The 12923-nt window shown below is 38.7% G+C and overlaps 1 protein-coding gene across 3 annotated transcripts in view; it reads right to left on the bottom strand.

The window, feature by feature from the left end:
* The window catches only part of SLC16A7 (solute carrier family 16 member 7), a 77216-nt gene that overhangs the window by 53450 nt on the left and 10843 nt on the right, over positions 1 to 12923 (bottom strand). Inside the window, exon 1 of one of the 3 annotated variants that reach the window (XM_030014941.2) lies at positions 6206 to 6242. The exons of the other annotated variants lie outside the window; for them this stretch is intronic. The gene's annotated coding sequence lies outside the window, so the exon portion shown is untranslated. Of the gene's footprint in view, positions 1 to 6205; positions 6243 to 12923 lie in introns of those variants that run through there. 3 annotated transcript variants of the gene reach the window in all.

Raw genomic sequence — 12923 nt, 5'->3', positions numbered from 1 at the left:
AACTCGATGTAGAGAAGGTTAGTAGGTAACGACTACTTGCTATTTCTCACTATACAAGGATGAGGAGCTACTCAAAGAAATGATCACCTAGGTTCTTTAATGATGCATATTTTTAAGGCAAATCCACAAAGAGTGAATGGTATACCATTCTACTTCCCTAAATAAACTTTGAACCATGCCTGAAACCTAGGGAAAAAAAAAAAAAAAAACAAACAAAAAACCACTACCCTTCCCTTAGAAATCCTACTCCTCAAATAATCCTAACAGCCATGTCACCATCCCTTTCTCTCAGAACAAACATTGAAGAGGTGTTTTCTCGGTATTTTATCCTTCTCTCACAGGTCTAGATTTCAGAAGACACTGTGTGGACTGCCACATTTTGCTGTCACTGTCAGAGTATTTCCTGAACGTATTGCAAAATTAACCATTTTGAAAAAGGGACAGTAATTACTATTCCCAAATGTGGGAGTTAGACCTTAGAGTCTCTTGACACAAGGCAACAGTAAATTTAATGAAATATAAAATAGTTTGCTAACTACTAAGCATTGTAAACCAATAGTTACCAGGAAAGCACTTAATTCTTCCAACGATATTCCCTATAACAAACCTCAGTAAACAATCTCACTATCTCTCCTGTATGCTTCTCTCTAGGAAAAGACCCCTCAGCGATTCAGCGGAACAAACACACGCTAAGTATTTTTTCTGGATCAGAGCTAGAAACCCCAACACACGCAGGGACTGAATTCTAGACAGGCAAACGACTGCGAAGACGTGCACCTTCCCCTTTTGTTTCACATTCGCGGCTCTGCTGCACGATGGCTCGAGAGCGTAACTACTGCTGTCAGGCTGATCTCATGAAAAGGAGGGGGATGTACAGGACAGCTGGCCAGCAACAGATGGGGATATGCTGTTCCATCTCGCAGGTTGGTAGAGCTCCTGTTGCAGCACATGCTGTCCAGAAGGAATTCTAACTCTAATGCAGCACCGGTCTTCCAAAGGAGGCCTGGCTTTAAGCCACAGTCAAGTCCTAGAATTCAAAGAACTTCTTAAATTGTCTATCTACTCCTTAAAAAGCCCAGTCATTTATAGTTCAGATCAGCTGTTTGCACTGGAAATTAATTAGTCAGTTCTTTAAATTCTTTTTTGTTTAAGATAAGGTGAAAGCATGCTGTAACCTTCGCCGTTTTTTTGAACAGAACTTGATATACCTGATTTCTTGTCCTTGGAAGGAGAAAATTCTTTGCTTTTCTAATCACATGATAAATGCAGAAAGGTCATCATCAGTCCCAGTCACCACAAGGATGATTGCTTTCACTCATTCTGCTTTACAGTAACATTGGCTTTGACCATCAACTGACTTCTAAAATAGTTAAGCTGCATTAAAATTAAGACTGTTGTTATTGAAATTTACAATGAACTGAATTTATCTTTTATTCATTCTCTTAACTTTGTATAGACACTTAGAGTTTAATTTTGTTCCTTTGATATTTCAAATTAAATATTACTTGAAAACGAAAAAGTAAAACTCATTTGAAAACTTATAGAAACAGAAATGAAGATACCAGTTCATTTTGACCTTCTGAGTGGAAAGAAATGAATGAATTAAACATTTATGCCATTTCTCATTATGAAGGTGACTGGACGCAATTGTAGGGAGCTCATTCCACTATGCAAACTCACCCTGACCCAACTAGTCATTGTGTGTCAATATAAAGAATTATCATCTGGTCTTATCTCCTTAAAATAGAGATACTGTCTATTATGGATAAAGTTATCTGTACCATGTCATACACAGAAAATCAGAGGACAGTATTAATTTGTAGTGCTAGCTTCACATCAGGGTTTACATCACAAGGCACTAATATAAACTAATGGAAAAGCTGAACTAATACCTGAATATACAAAATGTAACAAGCAAGTTAAAGGGGATTACAAAATTGGATTTGGCTGAGAAATACTGCTTCTTTGCATTACCGTCCGTGGCACTGCGTACAAAAAGTGTTTTAACTTCACAGGGTATGACAAGACACCTTGAGCTCATACTTGGCAGTTTATTAGAAATTTTATGCCAAAGATGTCTGTACAATCCCATTCAGAGCTGTAAGTGTTCAATAGGACATTTTTTTTCTTCATGCCTTTTTTCTCTTTTAAAATGGCTTTCAAGTAAAAAAGATATATATTAGCAGTGATGTATAAACACAAGTCTGTAGTAAATCCTTTTTGAACACGTTCTAAATTACTAATTAGAAAAATGGATATGGTCTAATATTCATTAAATGCTATTTCGGTATTACGTATTTCCTTTTTTTTTTTTAAACTGAAGGATCAGTTTACAGAAATACGTATACAGTCTGACCCTTTTGAAATGCCTACTGACTTCAAGGAAAATCTGTCTAAGAACATGAATGGATGTTTTACAGCTTCTTCCTCATTATCAACGAATATTTCAGTATCTGAACTAGAGGAGTTATTCTTATGAATGCTTACACACAGCTTTTTAGTACTTGTGCATATTTTTACTAGACCCTACAGCATTATGTTTCACTCTGATAAGCCTCTTAAAGGGAGTCTTGATGAAAAACTCAACAACTTTGCATAATGTGGTCTATAAAAATCAACAGGATACTCAGAGTACTCATGCAAATAAAATTAATATTCAGACTAAATGTTTACAGATGTGAGCCTTTAAACAAATGTAGTGAGCTAGTATTGAGTTTACCTTACTCTCTTAGCTACTAATTCACCCTCACCACAAACCAGAACATAAACCAGATACAGTTCTTCCCAGAAAAAGGAGTTGAACTCGCTGAATAAAATATTGCCATTTTTATGTCTTCTCTTTCTCTGCAAAGTCACAGCCTACCCTTTCCCTTTTTCATGGTCTTTCTGTTCTTAAATTTGAGGCCTCCAGTTAAAGGCACATCATCAGCTTATCAACTATCAAATATTTTGTTTAACTTATTATGAAAATAGTTAGAATTATTATTCTAACCTATTATTGTTTCTCTAGTTTCTTCATACAAGAGACATTATTGTTACTGTACAGTATGTGCCATATAATATCCATGTAAATCACAATCCCTGTATCAGAGTTCAAAATCTAATGTAAAAGGACAAATATAAGTGTACATTTAAAATTTTCATAATTTAGATAATTGGCATATATGGTATATAGTTTTGTATGAGCACACATATACACTGACATTTTTGTGATTACAGAAATGCATGAATTATGCCGCTAAACATACAATATTCATTTGCTGCAGTATCATGAAAGAATAAAATTTTAAATAGAAATCTGATAATGGAGACAGTTGAGTGTTTTGTCGGTTTTCAGGATCTTCAGGACCAAACATCACATATGGCAATTTTATTTGAGGTTGATGACCAGTTCCATTTGTCATCTACAAGAAGTTGATTCCATCAGTTTTGTACTGTTTTGAATCACCAGATGGCACTTTTCCCTGCTCTAAAGACTTCCCATCTGAGCGTGTAGGAGTTAGATCTGGGAGAAATGTTGCCAGCTGAACTGAGATGCTGTATAGATGTTGAGAGCTTTACCAGTAAAGAAGCACTTGTCTTGTTTCGATCTTTCTCTTTAGCTGAAAATATTCTTTCTCAGATTAGTTGCTATAGACAAGCTATGTCTACAGAAGTGGAAAAAAAAGAATTTAAAAAACCCCACTTCTGTCAACACATATGTGCTGCCCAGGCATTCTTTCACATTCCCCACAAGACTATATTTAAAGCTGCATTTCTAACTTGAATAAAATAATATTGACAAAATGAAATAAAACTGTGTTGAAAAGTTTGTCCACTTCCAAGTACTAGTATAATTTTGCTGCTTTTATTCTGGCTATGTTCTTCAAGTATTTTCTCTTCCTTGTTTCCATGTGCAATCCACAGGAAGGAAAAAAAATCAGAAAAGTATGCAGTCATGGCAAGAGCTCTCAGTGAAGTATAATCATGATTCATTATCATCACATACTAACGGAATATCTCAGTGGAAACACCATAAAGCAATGTTTAAACATCATGCAGTGATTGTTTTATGTCTGTAATTACATTGCACACACACCTTTCACTCTCCTGCTTTCTTCTTTTATGTGGGTCAAGCACAGTGCTTCCTTTTGCTGTGACTTTGCGGAGAAGAGACAGGCCGATTTGGCTTTTTTTCCCCTCAATTTCTTTCCATCTTATAACTGTTTAAGGGGATAGGGAGTTCTACTGGTAAATCAATTTTGTGTGACAATCTGAAAAACAGTTCTTTAGGGGGTAAATTAAAGCAAAAGGAATTTTCCTCATATTGAAACTTCACTACGGTTGCATGCAGCATCACGAAAAATCACTTGTTCAAACGTGACTCCTTTATGCAACGATTTGGGGACCTCTACCATTATGCCATAGGAATACCTTTCTGTTATCTCCTATTTTTACTAACAGGCCAGTGACTCTTTTTACTGTTGGAGAGTTACAATACATCAGTTCTACATGAGGATGGGACTATGTGAATATACGCTGGGGTCCTGGTCACTGGTGAAAAACAAAATATTACTTATTTTTTGATCACTCCAATATTTTCTTTTCTCGTAAATAATTTATGACTAATATTTCATGTAGATTTATCATATAATGAGCAAATACAAATGAAAAAAATATAAAGAAAGGCATAAAAATGCCCATTGGAAGCAAGCGTGAAGACTGCCACCATTGACCAGTTTTGTCAGGTTTTGTTTTGCAGTTTGACCCATTTAAGTCCACAGCCTTACTACGGGGTAAGCCATTACAGTGCTTCTGATGTCAGAAGAGTTGCGAAGATGACAGCCAAAATTCCGGCCCCTAAGCCATCAGACTGCTCTAGTGAAATCAAAGACAACTTTGCGCTCCGTTTTGAGCTCAGTAAGCGAAGAATTAGACCTTGAGGCTTTAAACTTTGATAACAGGGATGACAAAAACAGCACCAAAAATCACCAGGTTATCCCCATGAAATAAACTCAGTAAATTTTTCTCCAAAATACTATCGGCAAAACTGTTTAGGTTGGTTGGAGATTTTAGAGGGGTTGTTATATATGAAAAACAGAATTGGAAACTACTTTTGCTCTTGCTTCAGTCAAAGGAATCCAGTAATTTTTAAGTGCCTACGCTAAAACAAGGCATAGGACACTGAGTTCTGAGGTTGTAAAAGACTGAGAGTTACTTGTGTCAGTGAAATATACACCCACATTGCTTGCTTTAAAGCAACCCCTCATTCTTCATGACAAAAATCTCTGGCACTGCAGAAGAACCAACTGTGTAAGTGCCCAGTGAGGCTGAACAGCCTTCCTTCCATCGCTGGGTTTCATGCAGGGGGATTATGTTATGGCTGCCCTCCCAAATCCTTATGAAAATAAGATGTTTATCATGAAGACTTGTCTTGTAAGTAAAATTGATATTGCATTTATGAGTTACTTCAGAACACATGGGATTAATTCTCCCTGTCAGCCCAGGCTCTAGTCTTCACTCCCACACATGCTGCCACAGCAATCATCTACCTTGCCTATTGCCTCAGCTATGTCCAACTTGTCTTCAAATCTTCTCCTGCCCTCATTCATCTTTTTTTTCCATATTAGCTGGGAGCTTCTTGAGCTTCTTCAAAGCTGTGCTTCTGCCAAACACTTTGCTTGCACTCTTTATCACTGTCCTGTCATTCCTCTAATTCAATCCAAGCCACATAGTCACAGAACCACTTCCAGCACACCCTTCACTCTAACTCTGATTTACATTTCATGTCAATCAGCCCTGAAATCCAACCTGAACTACACTGATGCTTCCCTTTCTTTAAAGTTTCTCTTTAGAAGACTCATCTTTGAACTCTTTATTTGCTCAGATATGTTGGCAAAATATATGAACAATAAGTGTCAATCAAATCTATAAAGCCTGACAAGACTGGGGAGTGTCACCATTCAGTCATTAATACTTGTTATAACTTCTTAGGAGTAGACAGAGTGTAAGAATATTTCTTCTTTGAAGTTCTTCACACTCTTTCGTCAATATATGCTAGATAATCATTAAAAAGCCAATAGCAAATATTGTGCAACGTGAGCTGGCGCATTGACTTGTCTTGCATTTAATTAGTCAATTAGTTTTGCATGGATTACCACAGGAATCTGAAACTACCTATTGCTACTAAGTAAAGCTAAAAGGAAATAGAAAAACAGCACATTACCTGGCAGAGAGCTGCTGTCCAAGACAATAATCTGAACTTGATAGGTACAGAGCCTTTGTTCAGTTTGAACATTTAAAGACTCTTTGGAGACCTGATTGGCTGATTATCACACATGATGTTTGGACAGTTTATTTTGTGTGACCAATTGCCAAACCAACAAGCATCTCAAATTACTGAGGTGGAAGGGGTAATTGTGAAGCTCAACATTCAGAACACGATCCCACAGAAGGGCATCCTTGGTTTATTAACATTACGTCGTCCTCTTAGGGTCTCTTTCGCAGTTTCTTTGTCTGACATGCAGGATTTTTCCTTATCATCCTCTGTGTACATTCAAAGGTCTATTTAGATGCTATAGCCTTTAAAATGAGTGCTAATATCTGGGGACACCTGAACATAAATTGTGGCTAAGGCTACAGGAGTGTGTACTGAGATGCTGGGTGTGAACCTGCCTTTTAAAACGTATAGTAAGTTAAGATCAGCATTAATATGACTTTGTTCAACAAATTAAAAACATAATAAAAATGCTCTAAAGATCATCAGCAGAAGCTTAAAAGCAAAATTGGAGGCACTCAGTGTTGCAAAAGTCTAATTTTTTTCTCATTTGAACAAAATCGTCCAGCAATTAACAGTAAATATGCAATTAACTTAGACTTTTTTAGACTGCTCCATTAACAGGCATAGTAAAATACTACATTAGGCTTTATAGAGTAATGAGAAACTTCTTTGTATTAATAAGCAATGCTAGCCACTACATTATTTAAAAAGCTGTATTTTGCTGGAGATAATGCAGAATTTGCTTCAGAGCTCCAAAAACTATTTTCCATTATATCTTAAATTTTACAAAAACTCACCATTTTTTTATAGAAAAAAATCAAATCATCTGCAATACTGATGACAAAATAAATGCATACATAAAAGACAAGTTGTACCTTAGACCAGATCATAACTTCACTCAAGAATTCTGAGCAAAATGCTTTTACAAGTTCACATCAAAAGCCTTTCCTTTTTAATTGCAAAAATGACCTTAACTATTTTGTTGGAGAAGCAAACAAAAAGGTGTACGTGTCCTTGCAATTGTTATTTTTCACCAGTCTCACACACCATACTTGCCTTGACCAAATAAGTGCTGGAAGGGATGAAACTGCATGGCCAAATGAAATGGAAAAACATTCTGCCGACTCAGGTCAAAAAAAAAAAAAAGAAACTTTTTCTCATCCTAGATATTCACTGTGCAACTGATATTAAAGCCTCAGAGCTCTCAGAAGCGCTTTCTTTGGGAATTCTAGAGAGTCTCTGGGACTGATCTTATGAGCAAACTGCTGTTACTTTCACTGCCTACCACTCTGAATATTCACAGGGAAAGAAGCAATTCTCTCAATGAACTTCTTAATTTATCTGAAAATAACGATGCTAACGATGATCTGCATTTCTAATACCTGTGGCAATTTCGCATGAAAAGTGAGACAAGTTCTAAAACTACTGGATACACACCCAATACGAGGGTTGCTTAAAGAAAAAGACCGGCATAATCATGAGAAAATATTATCATTTAATTGATCTCTGCACTGTCTAAAACTTTAATTTGAATCTGAAACGGTTCCTTCGGGAAGGATGAAATCTGTGGGAGATAAGACGTGGCAGCGATAGGCAAGCCTCTAACGCCGAACTGTGGGGAGGACTGTTTGCGAGAGGTCTCCGCCTCGGCACTGAGGACAACGGCAGGAAGGGAACGTGTTTGCTGACACAAGCGCATGAGAAGAGGACAAAAAAGGAGGCTAACACGGGTTGCTGAACTCTGACGGAGACCCTGCGGTGCCAACACCACCGCGTTTCCTATTCTTGGAGAGAAATAGGAAGCGAGGCATTGTTCGCGCTGGACGCCCTCCGCTCCATCTTGACCGCCTGCGTTTCGGCCCGCGTTCGGCCTCTCGCCTCTGTCAGCCGCGAGGCTCCCCCCCACCGCGCCCTTGGGTGGCAGGCCCTTCCTTCCACAGGATCCCCGTCCCGCCCCAGGCCGGGGAAGAGAAAACCACCTCTGCCTTCCAGATTTCTGCGTCTGCGGAAGGCAGCCGCAGAAAGAGGGGTGAAGAGCGGGTACCACCGCGGTGTCCCCGAAGGCCAGCCCTCAAGCGCGCTCCGGCGCGACGGAGCCGGCCGGCGCGGGGCAGTCGGCCTGCCGTTCGCGGTCAGCTTCACCTTGACAGAAAGAAAAGTTAACACTCTCTTGGACCGTTGTCTGTAAAAACGTATAGGTACCGTGAGGGCTATTAGTCAACTCACCATATGAGACTAATCTGGCAGTGTATTTTGTGAATAATAATGGCAGCGGGGTTTTAAATAATAACAGGAAGACAGCTACTCGAGAGCTCCCTCCGCGATGGGTGCCTAGATGCTGTTGCTTTACTGCACCTTGCTGCCCACTCACACGGAGCCACACGCGTATTAAATTTAACCATTCCTTCCTGGAAGAGAGCCAGGCACCAGAAAGAAGCTGAGGTTTTCTTCCAGGATCGCGAGTTTAAACTGTTAAAACGGAAGTATGTTCACCATAACCATTCAGTCTGGATGCCGATCTGAACTTCAGCTCAGGTTTGCTACTCACTAACATCTGTTTCAGTATGACGTCCGTTTATTAATAGACACTTAAAAAAAAAAAAAAAAATCTCTTTTGCACACAGCCAAGTGATATCATTAATATTACAGCACAATTTTTCCTTCAGTCACAATCCAAGGATGTTGATTTTCTTGAAAGAATGCTTTACATTAGCACTGGCAATAGTACTTAAAGCTATATAGCGGTTTGTTCTAATAATGGAGGTTTGGTCACAAACTGTTTTCTGTTGGTGTGAATTTTATATTTTTTTTTTGGTCTAATCCCCTGCAAGACCTCAGATAGGGGGTGACAATCTCCACTTCTCCTGTTTCTCCTACTAGTATATACTTCTATCTTTTCACATTTTAGGGAAGATTTAAGCTTTTAATAAAGCTCTGCAAGATATCTTTTGGCTTACACATGATTTGTGACTTTTTCTGATTTAAGGGAGGGATTCATCACAGCCATATTTAGACACTGACAGTGCCGACATCTGCATGTGATCCGGATACCTAGGTTCCACTTACAGTCGATGGGCAGAAATGAACTTGTGGGACGTACCTCACTGACCTGTTTTAGACATCTAAGCTGTAATGAAATGATACGTGGCCTACAAGTGCCTGTATCTCTCCATTATATAAAGTGAGTCTAGATAAGTTGTTCAATTATAGATACCTATGCTACTGAACTCTGCATTTGGATGGACGCAGCCCTCTGTGTTCATAATACCATTTCTTGGTATTGCAGGGGACTGACTAATAATCACCCAGTTCCTTCTTCCAGTCCAATGTTTTTAAATCTTAGGTGTTTTGGGGTAGGTAGGAGGAGGGGTTTTTTGTTTGTTTATTTAACTCTTATAAAATAACAAAGTGAAAAATATATGTTCTGGATTCTAAAAATGTTCTTTCTATCTTCTTTGAAATAGATCCACAGCTTAACAGTAAAGTGTTGAAATCTGAAATTTTGCAATCTTTTCTGTATTGCTGAGAAAAAAACATTCAGTTTGGCCGAGTAATGAGTCTCTGAAAAGCATGTGCTGCAACACCCATATTTTGTTGCTGTGTTTGTAAAATGTGCAACTCAGGAATGTTGCATTACGAACTTTTTTTGTGGCTATCATGGCTGCATAGAAGAAAATTTATGGAAGGTGCAGATAAGCTATCTCATGCTTTATGTACATACCATAGACAACTGATGGTATCCTTTTTGAAAGTAAATCGTCAAGTCTTATATAGCAAAAGCAAACCTCTGCCTTGTTAGACAAAAAAACAGTGACAAATTTTGTATGTGTAATTTTAATTCACAATTTACTCAACTAAGTCACTGCATAAACCATCCAATTAAAACTTGAAACAATGTTCAATGCGTTACAGAACAAGGTAGAGGCCAGCTTACCTTATGTAAAGACTGGACAGTTGCCCAGAGCTGCAGAGTTGGAGAGGCAGCATTTTTAGAGACAATTTGTGACTGCACTGATTAAATTGCTAATAAGACATTAATTTTTATAATGCATAAATAATTTGTCTCATATCATTCTGGAACTTTGTGAGACTGTATTTCATAATAGCTGAATATGTGGCATTCTGAAACTCTATAAAAATGCTGGTATTAAATATAATTTCTTGCAAATGTTGGAGTAGAGGCAGCCGAATATATTTTACTCAAGGAACAAAATAGCTAGGGCTGTCTCTGATGATGCAGATAGTATGTGGGACTGCACACAACTGACCAGAAAAACAGTAACAGTTTGCCAGAGATACTGCCAAGTCTTTTTGAATAAGCTCAAGAATTCCATAGTAGATCCATTTGCAGAAAAAAGGGACGATATTAATTTAAAACTATTCCCTGTGAATTATTTATAAAGTATTGTGGTTCAGGCCTGAAGTAGCTTTGTTGGCTTAGATAACTGCAGATACACAAGAGCTTGAGTAATAAGATATGCCATAGGGTGTGACGCTGCACAAGTCTGAGTGCGTTAGGTATGAAGAAAATGCAAATCTGAAAGCTATGTTGCACATCACATTGCCCAGCACACAGCCTTTTGGGGTGGTTCTTGCCTGATTCTCCTGTAAGCACTCTTCTGCAGCGGTTAGCCTCAAGGCACAGTAAGGAGTGAATGGAGAAGACCATAAAGGGCCAGGAATGGACAACAGCAGGACCAGACTTGCTGTACCTGGTCAGTGTGAAACACAGAGATTTTCTCACCTGTCTCCAAAATGGCAGTAACTCTCCCCTCTCGTACACCACCTTTCAGAACGAGCCAGAAACACCGGTGTGTTAAAAACCGCCTGTGCACGAGTCGCTAAATGGACATATCGGTAGTTTCCTTCTCACCACCTGTACTTCAGCGCTCACTGCAATGGCACTGTGGGGAAAACACGTGCTCCCCCACCAGCCCCTTAGTCTGCCAGCCCTCCCCAACGGCGACCGCCGCTTCAGCCTGCTCCGTGGGACGCTCACCGCCCTCCCTCCGCTCTGCCTCCCCCATCCCCCAAAGGCTGCTGCTCTCACCCCCCCTTGCTCTAACAGCTCTAGTAACAGAAAAAACATACCAGCATACAAAGTCCAAGGTAAGGAAAAACCACCCCGTAACTGACTTAAGGCTTGTTCACCGCAAGACTGATATTTCATGTTTCCCCTGGTGCCTCGATTTCCCCTCAGTCGTCCTCACTATCTTGTATTTAAATGTATTTATATGAATATACAGATAATCGTACACAAAATAAAAGAACGCAATACCTTCAAAATAATTTTTAAGACTACTCCATCAGGGAACAGTTAAGCCATGATTATTTGAGTATCTCCTAATGACTTAAAGAAGTATGAACTTGGCCACTAACACTCTTACTTTTTTAAAACACTGCAGTAGCACGTGAAGACAAAATATGTTCAACTCACTAATATATGTTTGCAATTTTTCTGTTTTACTCAGATCACTTTAGATTATCATACCAAATCCCTTCCTTTGTCTTTCATAAATTATTTGTGGGCAAGTGTATTTTTTAGAGTAGAAAAATATCTTTTTCTAGTCAAATCAGATAATGTATGTGAGCCTAATTCAGTGGAACTGAGTGTGTACATGAGACTTACTGAGTACTATAAAATGTGTTCTTCACAGGGGAGAGGATGCTATGAGGACATTGCAAAATATAAGCGAAAAGGAAAATGAGCTTGAATGGAGTGGTACTACTGCCTTTACTGGCATCTTAATTTTTAATGGTATACATCTTGTGAAAGCCTATAACTCTTAGCTTTAACGTAGCAAATCTTTGTAGCTGCATAATTATTATGTTAAGCAAAAAATATTTGTTTCCAGCCTGTAAGAAAATGCAAGATGGTCTCCAGCTTGAAAGTTTATGATTTATGTACAGATATATAAATTGTTAAATATATGTTATATTTGTAACTCAGCTTTTCAGCCAGATTTGGGCCATGATTAAAGGAGGCATTTAAAACAAGTAAGCAATAAATGTAGGTGTACACTATAGTGGGAACATGACAGTTGTACTTGGGTATATATTACTTTAACATATAAGCATAGTGATAAAAGTATTCAGAACTGATGAAGTAATTTTGTTTAAAGACAAGAAGGAGATATAACCCACAGTGATTAAAGGGTGCAGTATAATGTCTTTCTACTTTGCCTAGAGGGGCAGCTGTGCTGGCAGAAGCTTTCACCCCTGAGGGATCAACTCTTGGCTGTAGCTTCTACCAGGGTAAAGCAGGTTTATTTTTATGGGCAGAAATCCACACAAATCCTGCCAACTGAGGCTCCTCAGGAGACAGATAAATTTTTATGCAACTCCCAGCTGGCCTGAATACCGCAACAGCAGCACCTTTCCCTTACAGCTCACTTTTCTTTTTCGCTCTCTGGACTAATCAACTTCTTTCAAGCCACCCTGAGTATGTCTATTTGAGATAAATACACTTTCAGCTACCACAGGTAAAAGATTCAGATCAATGTACAGGTTCACTGTAGCTCTGCAGCAGCTATTTTGTGCACGTGTGGTGTTTTTACAGATGGTAACCCTAGCAGTAACACAAACCACCTCCCAAAAGTCAGCCCATGGTCCACAACAGAACTGCTCAATCTGCTCTAATACTTAGGCTGCTCCATTTTAGGAT

Source organism: Aquila chrysaetos, chromosome 5 (genome assembly GCF_900496995.4).
Source record: "Aquila chrysaetos chrysaetos chromosome 5, bAquChr1.4, whole genome shotgun sequence".
Taxonomy (NCBI): Eukaryota; Metazoa; Chordata; class Aves; order Accipitriformes; family Accipitridae; genus Aquila; species Aquila chrysaetos.
The sequence above is the reverse complement of the archived record's forward strand: the minus strand, read 5'-3'. Positions and strand labels throughout refer to the sequence as shown.